Genomic DNA, 14,076 nt, shown 5'->3' with positions numbered 1-14,076 from the left:
GTATTAGATTAGCCTTTACAGGGGAGAAATTTACAGTGACAGTTCTGAAAGGAAGAGGAAAGGAAAGGAAGAAGTAGAAAAACAAAATACAGGAGTTGTTGTAAAGACAGCTAATCTCTGGGCGCCATCTTGAAGTCAATAAATAAAATAAATAATGTGACACAATACCAAGGCACAAACAGTCATTCCATTTTAAGCACTTTCTGCACCCCGACCAGCGATCAGTGAGTGGCTAATGATAGCTACTCTTCTGCTCACATAAAAGTTCTGCAGTATCTCATAAAACTCCACAGAATGAATAACAATGCAGTTAAAAGGCTTCAAGTAGAAAATAATCATTGTCTGGAAATTATGAATCAGTCCTTCACCTTTAAAAACAACCCCCCTTCCCAACCCCCTACATTCAGTACAATAATCGCTGTGTCATCCGAGAACTTTTTTAATGCATTTCAAGTGAGATCTACAGTGTGAAGAGCTCAGGGGAGGAAGCACAATCCCCTGTGGTGGGACGATGTCGCTTGCCACTGTCTCAAGTTCTCCCCGTGAGATCATCTCACCAACAAGACGAATTGCGAGTTCATGCACATTCCCGTTAGCGTGCTCCTCAGCAGGAGGATCGGGGCCGGTGTGGAATGTGCTTCAGAAATCAAAGATCACGACTCGGTTCATTTTGCAACGAGTGGAACCTGGGCAATGGGGATACAATGGTATCATCCAGTCGGAGGCAAACTGCAGGGAGTCGAAGGCATTGCGAACTCGGATTCTGAGTGCCTCTCGAGTCGGGCAACTGAAATTTCAGGTTTGAGGTGTAAAAAAATGGAGTGGATTAGCCTTTAATAGCCTCGCGGTGGAGAAATTTACATGTCACAGCAGCAAAGTCATGAAAGGAAGAGAAAAGGAAAGGAAGAAAAACAAAATACAGGAGCTACTGTAAAGGCAGCCACTTTCGCGACGCCATCTTGAAATCAAAACAACAATGAAAAAACAAATAACATGACCCAACACAAAAGACAGTCCTTCAATATTAAGCACTTTAGGGCTTCTATTTGTTTCATGAAGCAGTTCTAGATGAAAGAGGAGAAGATCAGAGTGCCCTTTTCATCAGTGCATCAGGGACGTCATGGTGAAATATGTACGTCGGCTAAATGATAAATGTTGAAAGCAAACACGAAGCTGAAGCATCCATTGGATTGGATTTGGATTTGCCTTTATTAGTCTCACAGCGGAGAATTTTACATTTCACAGCATCAAAGTGATGAAAGGAATGAAAGTAGAAAAACAAACTACATGAGCTGCTAGAAAGGCAGCCACTCTTGCGGCGCCGTCTTGAAGTCAAAACAACAACAAAAACTAAATAACAAAACTAATAGATTGTCTCACATCTCCTGCCTCACGTAAACCTGCTTCAATTCCAAGCCGCGACAGTTCCACATACGCATCAGCACTCTGCGGTGACGCTCCTTTCTTCTCATCACAGGCTCCTCAAGCCATGCATCCATCCAGCAGCAGACTGTCCAACAGTACCGACCTTTCCGCTGAACAATGCTGCCCATTACAGGCGCAAAAAAGCACAATGGCCCCAGAGCCTGTCCATCAATGACAGTCAAATGGCACCAAATCAAAAACAGTGCTGGCATGTTCTCAGCACAACCGCTCAGCAGTCTTTTCCTTGATGAATGTCGTGGCCAAAAAGTGCTGAAAAACGATCCCTATCCATTCCACACGACGCACAACAACACAAAGTCACAAAAGAAAACACAAAATCAACAAAACAAGCAAGGCTCATGAGAGCACTGCTGCCTACTCGGACGCCATCTTAGACTTCTTTACAACAATTACAAGCATACACAACTTGAACCTTTCAATATTTTATCCAAACTTTTCATCTTTTGGGTGGGCATGAATGTGTGTGTGAGAGAGATTTCTCTTAACCTTGAGAAAAAGTAGTCGGGTGTTAAAACTTTGAATGTACCGAGGTCTCCGCGCCGGGTGGCTGTGTGCCGGCTCTCGCACTAATAAGGCTGACTTGTGTGCCAGTTTTGACAGATGTGTTTGTGCGAACCCTCCGAGCGCCCAGACCTGAACCAGTCTGCCCTCCCATCCATGCTGCTGCCTTGGCCTACAGCCCTTGACACTCCCCACCCCCAAACACACACACACAAACAAACACAAACGGCAAAAATTGAGGCATTTTTCAACGAGCAAGATGCACACTATGAAAATAGATGTGGGCCAAGCATACAAATTACTTCAAAATGTCAACAATATGAAGAGCTGATCAGCCCGAGGACCAAAATGTCAACAAGCCATTTTCGCTTTACAACATACCTTTTGAACTGGATTTGTATTACACACGCATGACTGCTGGCTTTTTTGTAGCTTTTTTTAAACAGAAAGCAGTATTTTTTACAGTGGCCTGCAAAGCCTTCTCTGCTGGCCTAAAAATATTTGAATCACGGACTAATGTTAATTATATTTTGTCCATGAATTCTTATTAAATGATTCCAAATTTTCTTTCAGATTCCTTTCATTGCTCTTTCCCTGCTGCGCTGCTTCCAGATGTGTGTTTTAGTATTTAAGCATTGAACCAATCACATTTCAGCCTCCATTTGTTGCCAGGGTCATAAATCTACCTGGACGCCTTCGCAATCAGTTCTGCAGGCCTTGTCGCATCAAATGCGTTGATCAAACTGTTGCTCAAACCAACCAGATTTTGAGTTGGCAACCCAAAAGAGGTACCGATGCCTTCTTGAAGGCGCTGGTCAACGTCAGAGTTTTCGCAATCTATGATTGGCTAGTGAAAAGCCACTAGTGACAAGAGCATAATGGCCAGCGCTAGCACCCTGTGTCGGTTGCGAGCTGCATTAGCAAATTTGTTGATTTAATCACAGTTTTGTCAACCCACAATGGCTGAAGGAGGAGAAGAAAATAATTGGTTGGAGATTTACTGTTAAAGCCATTTTCAAGACTGTCTTTTCAAGAAAAAATGGACATCATTAAGAAGTGTTGGTCTGTTATTTCCAGGCTAATGGTCTCCTCTAGTGGACTTGTAGTAAATCACGTCACTTTTTTTCAGTCTGAATTGATTTGGACATAGCACTACTGAAGGCCTAGAAATGTAATCCACGGCCTGCCACTGATTTTTGGTGATATTTTATTCCTTGAAATGTCCCCCAAAAGAAGTTGATTGTACTCGGGCAGTAGATGGGAAAAAAGAAATAAATAATAAACACAAATACATTTATGCCTTGATTCCAAGCTTGTCAGCCATGAAGGGACGCAGACAACTTACAAACTGCATTTTGTGATACAAACAGCTTTTGATGGATTGTTGCTTTAAGCACACCGGAACCGAGCATATAATGTGGTTTACGAGAGAAACGGACCATTCTAAACCTGCACTCTGTGCTCATACTAATATCTTGCACACAGTCAGAATCATAAATACAAGTCTGACTGATGCAACATAATGCAAATAATGATAAAAACAATATAAACTATATTCGTGAGTCAAATCCTTAAAATCGATCATGCCAGAGTTTGACTTTGACATTTTGTGACCAAGTACGTGTCAGAAATGGGGATGCGGTTCTTGCAGTTGGTTTTCTGTCATTCCTTCAGTCTCAGCGTATTCATGTGGATAAGCAGGACTGGTAACCTAGCAACAAATACTCTCAGTATGCACGTCATGGAGACGCGATAATGTTCAATGCACTCAATCGGCGAAAGCAGACAAAACGTGATCCCCATTTGAGGGGATACAGATGTTGGCTTTTATTTGGGTTCGCTTTTATAAGTGCAGTGAATCCACACTGAGCCGATGGATGGCGAGGGGGTGGGACAATTACTCAAATCTTGACTTCATATCAGATCTCGTAAGGTCATTTCCGCCATAAATCAATCTTTTAGCAACGGTGGCATGAGTCCGTCGTGCCGGCAACTTTTAAAATGACCTTGCCTTGATGGAGGCCGTGATGTACTCCGGGGTGAGGAGGAAGGGGAGGCACCAATGAGCGACGGCGTGCCCTCTGCATGCCAGCTTCCACTGCGGCTCTCCGACCTATTCACGGCACCCTTTTTTCCTGACACGCTTTATGAACTCGCTGTGATAAACACAGATAACGTTGTCGCTCTCGCCACGAGTGTTACTCATCCGGCCGTCGCTCAATCGCACGCAATAAACGGCGCGATGCATCTCAATGACTCCATGTTTTATGGCCGCTGAGCAGCTAGTGTTTTCATTGTCAAGGGCTCCCTTTAAGTCAAGATGGAGTCATTGTGGATAAATGTCCATCTTTTGTATAGCAGCGTTTCCACATCGAGTGGGACGTCAGGGCCTGTAAGGCCTTCTCTGCTGGCCTAGGAATTTCTGAATCACAGACTAACGTGAATTATATTTTGGCCATGAATTCTTATCAAATAATTACAAATTGTCCTTCAGCTTCCGTGTGTTTTCGTATTTAAGCATTAAAGCAATCACATTTCAGGCATCTTTGTTACCAGGGTGAGAAATCTAATCAGACGCCTTCACAATCAGTTCTACAGGTTTTGGATTATAAAAATCAATGGTAAAAAAGCTGTTGCTTTAACCAATCAGAGTTCGAGTTGGCAACCAAAGGCCTGCTCGAAGGCGCTGGTAACGTCAGAGTTTTCGCAAATTATGATTGGCTCGTCACTAGCCAATCATAGTATCACTAGCCGCTGATAAGAGCATTTATCTGTAGCAAGCTGCATAAGCAAATACTGTATATTGTGTGGATTTAATAGTGGTTTTGTCAACCAACAATGGCTAAAGGAGGAGAAGAAATGGATAAAGACATTTTCAAGACGGAACTTTTCAAGAATAGATGGACATCATTAAGAAAGGTTCATCATTAAGGTTGTGCAACTCCAAAGCAAGCTAAAATAGCGAATAATATTCCACTTTTATATGGGTATCAGAATCAGAAAACCTTTATTCGTCCCACAATGGGGAAATTTGCAAAATATCAAAATTATCATGAATCCACGTGTTCATGCTGATAATTCTAACACTTTAATGACAGTATTTCTTACGTTTCTTCAAGTCACAAGTTATTTCCTGGAACACAACATCCTCTAGTGGACGTGTAGTAAATCACAGAACACTCGCAACTGTGGGTTGAGTCAGACGTAGCACTACTAAAGGCCTAGGAGTGACATGCACTGCTGTACTTAACTGAAGAAAATGGCCAATGCAGTGACTTTTTACAGTGTTTCCCATGCAACTTCCATTGTGGCAAGAAGCATTTCGACTTTACGTCGGGCCTAATCATCGTATCTCTAAAATCAATACCACATAAATGTCAACTGAGCATGGCAGCACATTATTACGCTCCACAGAAAAGTTAGTAAGTGAGAATTTAATCACATCTCTCCCCATTATGTTCTATAACAGCAAGTGGCAACAGAGACACGGTAGCGATTTTGGAACCATAAACAGCCTATTTCAGTTACTGTTTTTTGTTAAAAAGCAATCAAAGTCCTTGATCAATCCTGTTCAGAGTGTACATTTTCAGTCTTCTGTGCCGAGAATGACCGCTCCACTGATGCTGTAGTAGCTAGAACAGTGAGCACGAGCTGGAGAAACTGTCGCTTCAGGAATAGTTTCAATGAGATCCTTCATGGCCAAAAAGCTGAGAGCTGTCCAGGAGATTTACATTCATCCCTCACCGTTTGTGAGCTATACAGTCCGGCGTTGGTCTTCCTTTAATTATTATCTCCTGCTTCGATTGAAAGTCCAGTTTAGAAAATTCTTTCAATTTAGATATGTAATTCACCATTCTGAAAATGAGGCCAAGCTACACGAAAAAAATGACTGGATGGTTGCACTTGCTAACTGTTTCATGTAGCTTGCTGTCACTAATTCTATTCTTCTGCAGCCGAGGAGTTGCAAGAAGAATCTCTAATCACCAGCGCCCCCTGTCATGACAACTGTGTGCCTCACCTATGCACAGTTTTGATAAAAATAAAATAAACACTGTAGTACAGTGTTTATAATGTACAGTGACTATACATTATATACACCAGATAAACTGTAGAAAGTTAGTTCATATACTAAAAGCTTTTGAACACTTTAATAACGATATGCAGAGGGACACTGCAGAGCAAGCCAGCACAGTTAGCATAGTGATTGCGCAATCCATGGTGAGGCTGAGCTGGCTGCTGAAAATTGTGAAGTTAAATGGAAAAGAATGTTAAAGTACAAATCACTAAATAAATATAACTGTTTAATTTATTTTGTCATTTGATATTTCCATGATTGAATTTCCATTTCCTCCCCTGACTGCATGTCACTGCCGGCTATAACACACTGTCAAGAACAAATTTCAAAATAAATGTGTCCTAAAGGCATTCGTGTCTATTTTTCCAGTCAGGCTTATTTTGAGATTTGGTTTTATCTCCACATTGGCGGCTTGATATTTTCATATCTAGCGTGAGCAATTGTTGCCGCGTAAGTTTGGCCTCTTCCTTCTATTAGTGTGGCCAACAGGTGAAGAATAAGATAGCGAGATGCCTCAAGCATTTTATTTACACAAAAGTACTTTCATTTGTCTGAGCATTTTTTTGTTTTACTTTTTTTTAATCAGGCATCCAAATAATATTTCTAAAGGATTTTACTTTGGCGAGTATTTTAAATCTGTATGTTTTTGTTACTCGACCACATCAGGTTTAGGTTAGCATCATAACGTGATATCATAATAGATTTAGCTATATTTGACAATTCAGGAACAGGCTCAGCAACTGTTTTTTGTCTGTTTTTAACTCAAGATACATACCTGGACAACAAAATGCATGCTGACTTATACAGCACTTTCAGCGTAGCTTCAGCATCAACAAAGCATTTAAAACAAACAGTGCACAAAAAGTATAACAATAAACTCACTACATAGCATAAAACATAAACAATGCATGATATAATCAACTTGGTACAAGCTTTTTTTGGGCTGGACTTTGAAAAAAAATATTTAACGAATAAATCACCATCAAAAATGTATTTTCAGACACATAAAACTGTTTGCTGTTGAGCAGTGTAGTTTTTCGTGAAGGTGAGGGAAAACTGAAATGTGTCTTACCTGGTAGTTCACTGTGGCTTGGCGTCCTGGTGGTGGTTTAAATGTTGAAACCCCCCAATGTAGTCCACTTTCAATATATATATATATATATATATATATATATATATATATATATATATATATATATATATATATATATATATATATTTTTTTACAGGTCGAAAGGGAGACTTGGAAAACTTTTGGGATCCTCCGGTGCACTTGTAAGGTTTCAACGTTCATTAATAGGTTGACGCACCAAGCTGGTTACTCTACCAGTGGCGTGCGTTTTTTTTTTTTTTCGTGCAGCGCTCAAAAACGTTTAACAAACAAATCAAAGAAACAGCAAAACACACGATTAATCCTCATTGGGATGTTTTAAACAAACATTTTCTCCGTCCTGCAAGCAGACAGGTGGGCTATGGAGAAGCCTGCATGTGTGATTAGAACGCACGTGATTCAACCTGCTGATTGTCATTCTGGAATTTGGAAACACCCCGTGCGGGTAAAACAGGAAGTGACATCATTAAATGCGTACGAAAATAAGGACTACGGAAGACGCATGTATGTTTAATTTGGCTACAGCCAATAGTATGAAGTTATTCTTGGGCCATTGAAATCAGGTGCGTCACTTGTCGTACTTCAGGAAGCCACCGGGGGAAGTATTTCCTCCATAATTTGGTCAACGTCCCCCGAGGCTGATTTTGATCAAGATAAAAGCTAGATAATTGTACAACTGTGAATTTATACGTTTTCACCGTTTTTCAGACGTTGTTTTATCATTTCAAATAATGTACGGCCTACTACAACTTTTATACGGAATAAAATACAAATTGTGAACCAATCTTCCAAAGACCACAAACAAGGCAAGCCAGCAAAAGTAATCTTCAATTATTATGTGTTTTTTTTTTATATATATCGCTGCGTCCGGTCGGATTGATAAAAGCGTACCGTGCACATGCCAGGTAAATTGTTTGCATTTCCGCTTGTGTTAGTGTTTTTTATCATTTTAAACAATGCACGGCATACTACTACTTTTATATGTGACTTGTAATCAGTTATAATGGTAGCTATTAGCCAAGGTTGACAGGTATGTAATTGGTGACATTTTGTTTTCGACTGAGAAATGTGCAAAAAAAAAAAAAGAATTTGAGATGGAATTCAGTATTTTCTTTCTCAAAATATGGATATTTACCATGGTTGGCTGCGTTCCACTTAAAGGATCTACATACCTGATATCATCCATCTATTCCATCCATTTTCTGATCCACTTTATTCTCAAAGGTCACGGGGTTGCTGGAGCCTATCACAGCCGTCTTTGGGCAGTAGGCGGGGGACACCCTGAACCAGTTGCCAGCCAATCGCAGGGCACACAGAGACAAACAGCCATTTGGACCCACACTCACACAAAGGGTCAATCGAGAGTGTGCAATCAGCCTGTCATGGAATGTGAGGAAACCAGGGGACCCGGAGAAAACCCAGGCGCATGGAGAACATACAAAGTCCACACAGGAAGACCATAGCTAATCACTGGACCCATTATCATTATTGTTCTTATTATTTTTATGAAAGACATCACAAGGAGGGGCGGTAGTCGGTAGCCGGTAGTCGAGTGGTTAGCACACCGGCTTCACAGTGCAGAGGTCGCCGGTTCGCGTCCCGGTCCGGCCTCCCTGTGTGGAGTTTGCATGTTCTCCCCGGACCCGTGTGGGTTTTCTCCGGGTCCTCCGGTTTCCTCCCACACTCCAAAAACATGCATGGCAGGCAGATTGACCACTCCAAATTGTCCCTAGGTGTGAGTGTGAGTGTGAGAGTGACTGTTGTATGTCTTTGTGTGCCCTGCGATTGGCTGGCAACCAATTCAGGGTGTCCCCCGCCTCGTGCCCGAAGACAGCTGAGATAGGCTCCAGCACCCCCCGCGACCCTAATGAGGAATAAGCGGTACGGAAAATGAGATGAGATGAGACATCAGAAGGAAAATTAGTGTTGATTTAGTCTGAAATGTTGGACAGTAAACAGCCTCTTTACCCAGTCTCCAATGTTCCAGTGCCCTTGAACACGTCTGGAAATATGTAATTGTCTCAATAAACAAGCCTTGCATGGAACACAATAAATAACAAACACACACGATTAGCATATAAAGTGACTGCAGGAGTTTTGTTAGTGTGTTTTTTTCTTCTTTATTAACCTTCTTCGCATGAAGCGTGAGAAAATTGCAAAATGAACCCAGAACCGATGCAGCATTTTTTTTCTTGGGGCATATTGTCTATTAAAATGTACTGACCTGTCATTCTGTGGCTGTTTCGTTTTATTCTCACATTCTTTTCAGGACCTGCAGTGATTTGGGCAAACAGCATGATCTTTGTATTCACACCATGCGAGTTACTATGTTATTCATACGGCTAATTGGAAATTTCACAGTGATGGCAAACACTCATGAATACGACAAAGGCGAGCAGTGAAAGCCAACACCCAGCAAGCGAGTACTTGATTTAAATGCCGTAAATGGAATTAAAGTAGGCATTAGGACTCAGTCGGTATAATTTAAAACAGCAGCAGAGAAGAAGAAAACATACAAAAACAACTCAATGAGAAAGATGGATAGACAGCAAAAAAATAATAATAACCCTCCATCATGACTAACTCCAATCAGCAAATGATCACATCTACAGCAGAATGAAATAGTCTTGGAAATCATGTTAAGTAATCAAAACGTATCCTGTGACTTTAAAGTGACCTTGAGAGTTTTGAAAAGCGCTTAGAAATGAAATGTATTATTATTAATGTGTTCTAAATTGTCAGCAACATAAAAAATGTACAGACAAATCTGAATGAGAATTCAAAAATTCTGAAATGTCACACCCGCTTGAAGATCACAGTATCATCCAATTCAGTAAAACTAAAATAAAGTAAAACACCTCAGAGAAGTTGATCACAGTGTTTACTTGCTCGTTGATATGGAATTAAGTGATGTAACTGCCTTGTGCCATATTGTCTTTTCGAATACATAGTGAACAGCATTAAATTACCTTTCTGCACATACCTCAAATCGTCACTAGATGGCATTTAAAGTTGACTAAAATAAATTGGATTAGCCTTTACTAGTCACACTTTATTTACATTTCACAGCAGCAAAGTTATGCATGTAAGAGGAAAGGAAAGGAAAGGAAGAAGTAGAACAACAAAATACAGGACCTGCTCTAAGGGTAGCCACTCGAGTTGCCATCTTGAATTCAAAACAACACAAAACACAAAAGACACAGACAGTCATTCAATCTTAAGCACTTTGTGCACCATCTTTGTTGTATTCAGCAGTTCTAAATGAAAGAGGAGAGGATCAAAGTGTCTTTTTCACCAGTGGATCAGGGATGTCGTGGTGAAATGTGCACGTCTGCAACAAGCAAAATATTGAGAGGAAACACGTAGCTGTAGCATCCATTGATGAAAAGAGATTATTTCACATCTCCTGTCCCACGTGAATCTGCTTCAATTCCAAGCTGCGACTGTTCAACATACATTAAAAAAAAGAAAAAAAAGACTGCAGTCTTGTTCTTGATAAGGAAGGACTTACATGAGCACATGATTATTGAATCCATGTGGTAATTTGATGAATTTGTGTCTATTGCGTACACATTACGCATCACGATACAAAAAAAAAACGCAAAGGGTAAAAAAAGTGAAGAAATCGGTGTTGCATGATATAAACGCTGCCCTAATTTCTCAATGGGAAAAAAATATCAAGTAAATAAAGGAGAAACGGTAAGGTAGTGTGTGTACACGTGCATACAGTCATGCTCATTAGCAAGGAAAAACCTCACAGGCAGGAGGGCAGGTGTTGTTGGGCTGAGCTGAGGAGCAAACGAGGGTAGCGCAAAGTCTCATTAGAAAGTGGTCGGAACAAACCAGCCGCTCATATCTCTGACACAGCTTCATCCCTCCAAGGCACGGGTGGCCTCCGTTTTGTTTTGATGCGCACGTGGGACTTTCGGTCTTTCCAGAGTATGCGTGCGGCTCGCCGTGAAGGCTGCTGCTTGATGAGCATTTCTCTGGCAACGTCACAGCATGCATAGTTTTGGGGATGAAAGTGAACTTTAACCAGTTGGTGCATGGTCATTTAACGAAAATAAATAGCATTTTATGGAGAGATACGACGTAGAGTAAATTCGCTATCTATTCGCTATTAGCTAAGTTAACTGTATTATTATTATTATTATTAGCTATCTATTTGCTAACTATTAGCTATCTGTTCGCTAACTATCAGCTATCTGTTCGCTAGCTATCAGCTACCTATTCGCTAGCTATTATATAAGTTTTCTTGTTAAGATGACAGAAGTTCTTGTTAGAATGTGAAAGCAGCATGTATGTGCGTACGAGACATTTCTGTTTGCATATCTGAGTGAAAATGGAAGTGAATGGTCTCGTTTGGTGATGTTTTCACCTGAGACTTTATTATAAGGACATTGTTGCTTTACTTGCAAGTTGTCGCTGTTCTGTAGACATTTAAAACGCCTGGAAGCCTTGTTTAAATAAGCTAACGCCACAGGCGCTAGCTTATTTAAAGACATTTTTCATTATAACGAGAACTTTTTTCATTCAAACAAGTAAATGTGCCGCCTCATAGAGTGACGAAAATACTGGACAAGATAAAGGAACAGCCTTCGAGTACATGAAAGTAACTGCTTAATAATTTGAAGGCAAATTAAAGGAGACAATAACAGTTGGTAATGCACTGCGTCGCAATGGAACAAAATGGCTGAAACTACAACTTTTCTGTAACCAAGTAATGAGACCAACTGATTTTTAACCATACGCTTGCATTCAAAATTCCCTGCAGGATCCCCTAAAGGCACACTGTTATCTAAATGAAACAGATTTTAAATATGTGGTGTACAATGTTGAACTGTGAGCCTGACACTAATGATGGTGACGCAAAACGAGCTTTCATTATAATTCATTTCATATTCAAAAAATCATTACTGATTGTTTTGAATTGTTCACCTGAGGAAACGAGGAGACGTGTATATGAAATTTCTCAGGAGCAACTTCACACTCATGTTGATGATGAGAATCGTACTGCAATATGGTGTAAAGCAAATATTCCGCGTATGTTATTATATGTGGATTCACTCAAATAAATATGTATTGATGGTAAAAATGACAAAATGACTGTCGTCATGTAGGTTTTAATAATAAAAGTGTTGAATTGCAGAAGTGCGACATTGTGAAATATTGAGCCGCCACAAACTCCTTGGTGATTTTTAATGCTTGGCTCCAAAGTTAATTTGATGATTACATAATCGTTTCCTCTCGATAAATGGTGACAGTGGCTTGTCTTTTGTGTAGCCATACTGCCCCCTATCGATTTAAGAGGGGGAGGAAACAGCATGCGTGACTGCTGCATTGGAAAAGTCTTCCCCACCTTGCCACCGTGTGGAGAATTTGGAGACTTCAATAACTGCCGGGAATTTTTCGGGAATGTCGAAGAAAACCCACAGACGATCATTAAAAAAAATCTACTCAGAAAAGCCCAGTGGTAATTTGAACGATGAACCTCAAAACTGCGAGGCTTATGTTTTAACCACGAGCATACCGTTTTGCCAAAGTTTGAATTATGCGTTTTCTTCTAAATTTATCCCCCCAAAAATACATACAAGATTGTTTTTTTTTTTAAATAACAGTTCTTGTTTGGATTTATTTATGCTGAGAAGCGATTAAAGTTTTGAAAGGCACTATTAGGCGCTGTGTAATCATTCATTATCTCGCCTCTGGTTCCCTCTGGTGGTAGGAAGACTGTCACACAGCTTTTCTATTTGGATTAATAATAACAATAATAAAATAATAATAATAACAATAATAATAATAAAATTGAATTTCTAAGCGCCTTTCAAAACTTTCAAGGTCATTTTAGTCACGGGATAAGGTTGTTTTGTGGGTGAGCAGCGGTAACCACACACGCCAACCAATAATCCTTGGAACATGTCATCTATTTGTATTTCTTTGAGGTTACAGAGTACAGTATATGTGTAAAACAAACAAGCAGGCTAAAAAATGTAACTTTTATATTGTTTATATAGTCATAAAACTGAAATATAGGAATAAACAAGGGTAAAACTCATACTGAAATGAAGGCAGTGATTATGTTTGTTATTGGTGATGTAGTTTATATTGGTGTGGAAATATACTGTCACCCTGAGGGATTTACCTAATATTTTGACCCCGTGGAGTGGCTAAATAACCCAAATTGTTTTTTTAATGGCCGATAAATAATGGAATGATCCAAAATAGGCCTCAAGTGTCAACAAAGCCTCAATCACATTGACTGTCAAACTTCAACTGAATGGCCTCCACTCCATATACTGTCCAAGTTTAGGCACCAATGCCCAAAGGGATGGAGCAAGAAAAGCATATGGCCTATCTCCGACTGGGATCAAAAGCAGGCTGCTCATATGCGACTTTGGAGCCAGAAAGTGCTCAGCCGAGTGTACAGAGTGCTCCTGACAGCGCAGCGTTGCTTGACAGTGATTGGTGCCACTGCATTCTTTAGGTACCACGGCGGACATAGACAGGAGAAGAGGGAACTGTAAAATCTTATTTAAGAGACCAGAGCAAAGACTCAAGATCCTTATACTGTATTGTTTTACTTTATATCCTGTACAATCTGCAAGCTGAAGCCAGGGCACTCCAAGGACCCACCAAATATAAGTGTTATCACCCCAGGTGCGTTATCACACTGTTATGTCTAGATTTTATCTGACCCGAGGTGTGCATAGGTTTTTTCCCCTGCATCTTCGGTCATATCTACACAAAGAATGAAATACGTTTGACCATAGCTGTGAAAACTAGACTACTGATGTAGACAGGATGTATTTATTTATTTATATGATTGTAATCCTCCATTTGTTCAGTATACGCAATGTTCAAATGTTTTTTTTCCCAACATCAAAGGACATTTTGAAAACTGCCACATGGAGAATTTGTGAGTGAATTTCTTCATAGAAATACT

This window comes from Hippocampus bargibanti, linkage group LG16 (genome assembly GCF_051943395.1).
Source record: "Hippocampus bargibanti isolate YZ-2025 linkage group LG16, ASM5194339v1, whole genome shotgun sequence".
In the NCBI taxonomy this organism is placed as follows: Eukaryota; Metazoa; Chordata; class Actinopteri; order Syngnathiformes; family Syngnathidae; genus Hippocampus; species Hippocampus bargibanti.
The sequence above is the reverse complement of the archived record's forward strand: the minus strand, read 5'-3'. Positions refer to the sequence as shown.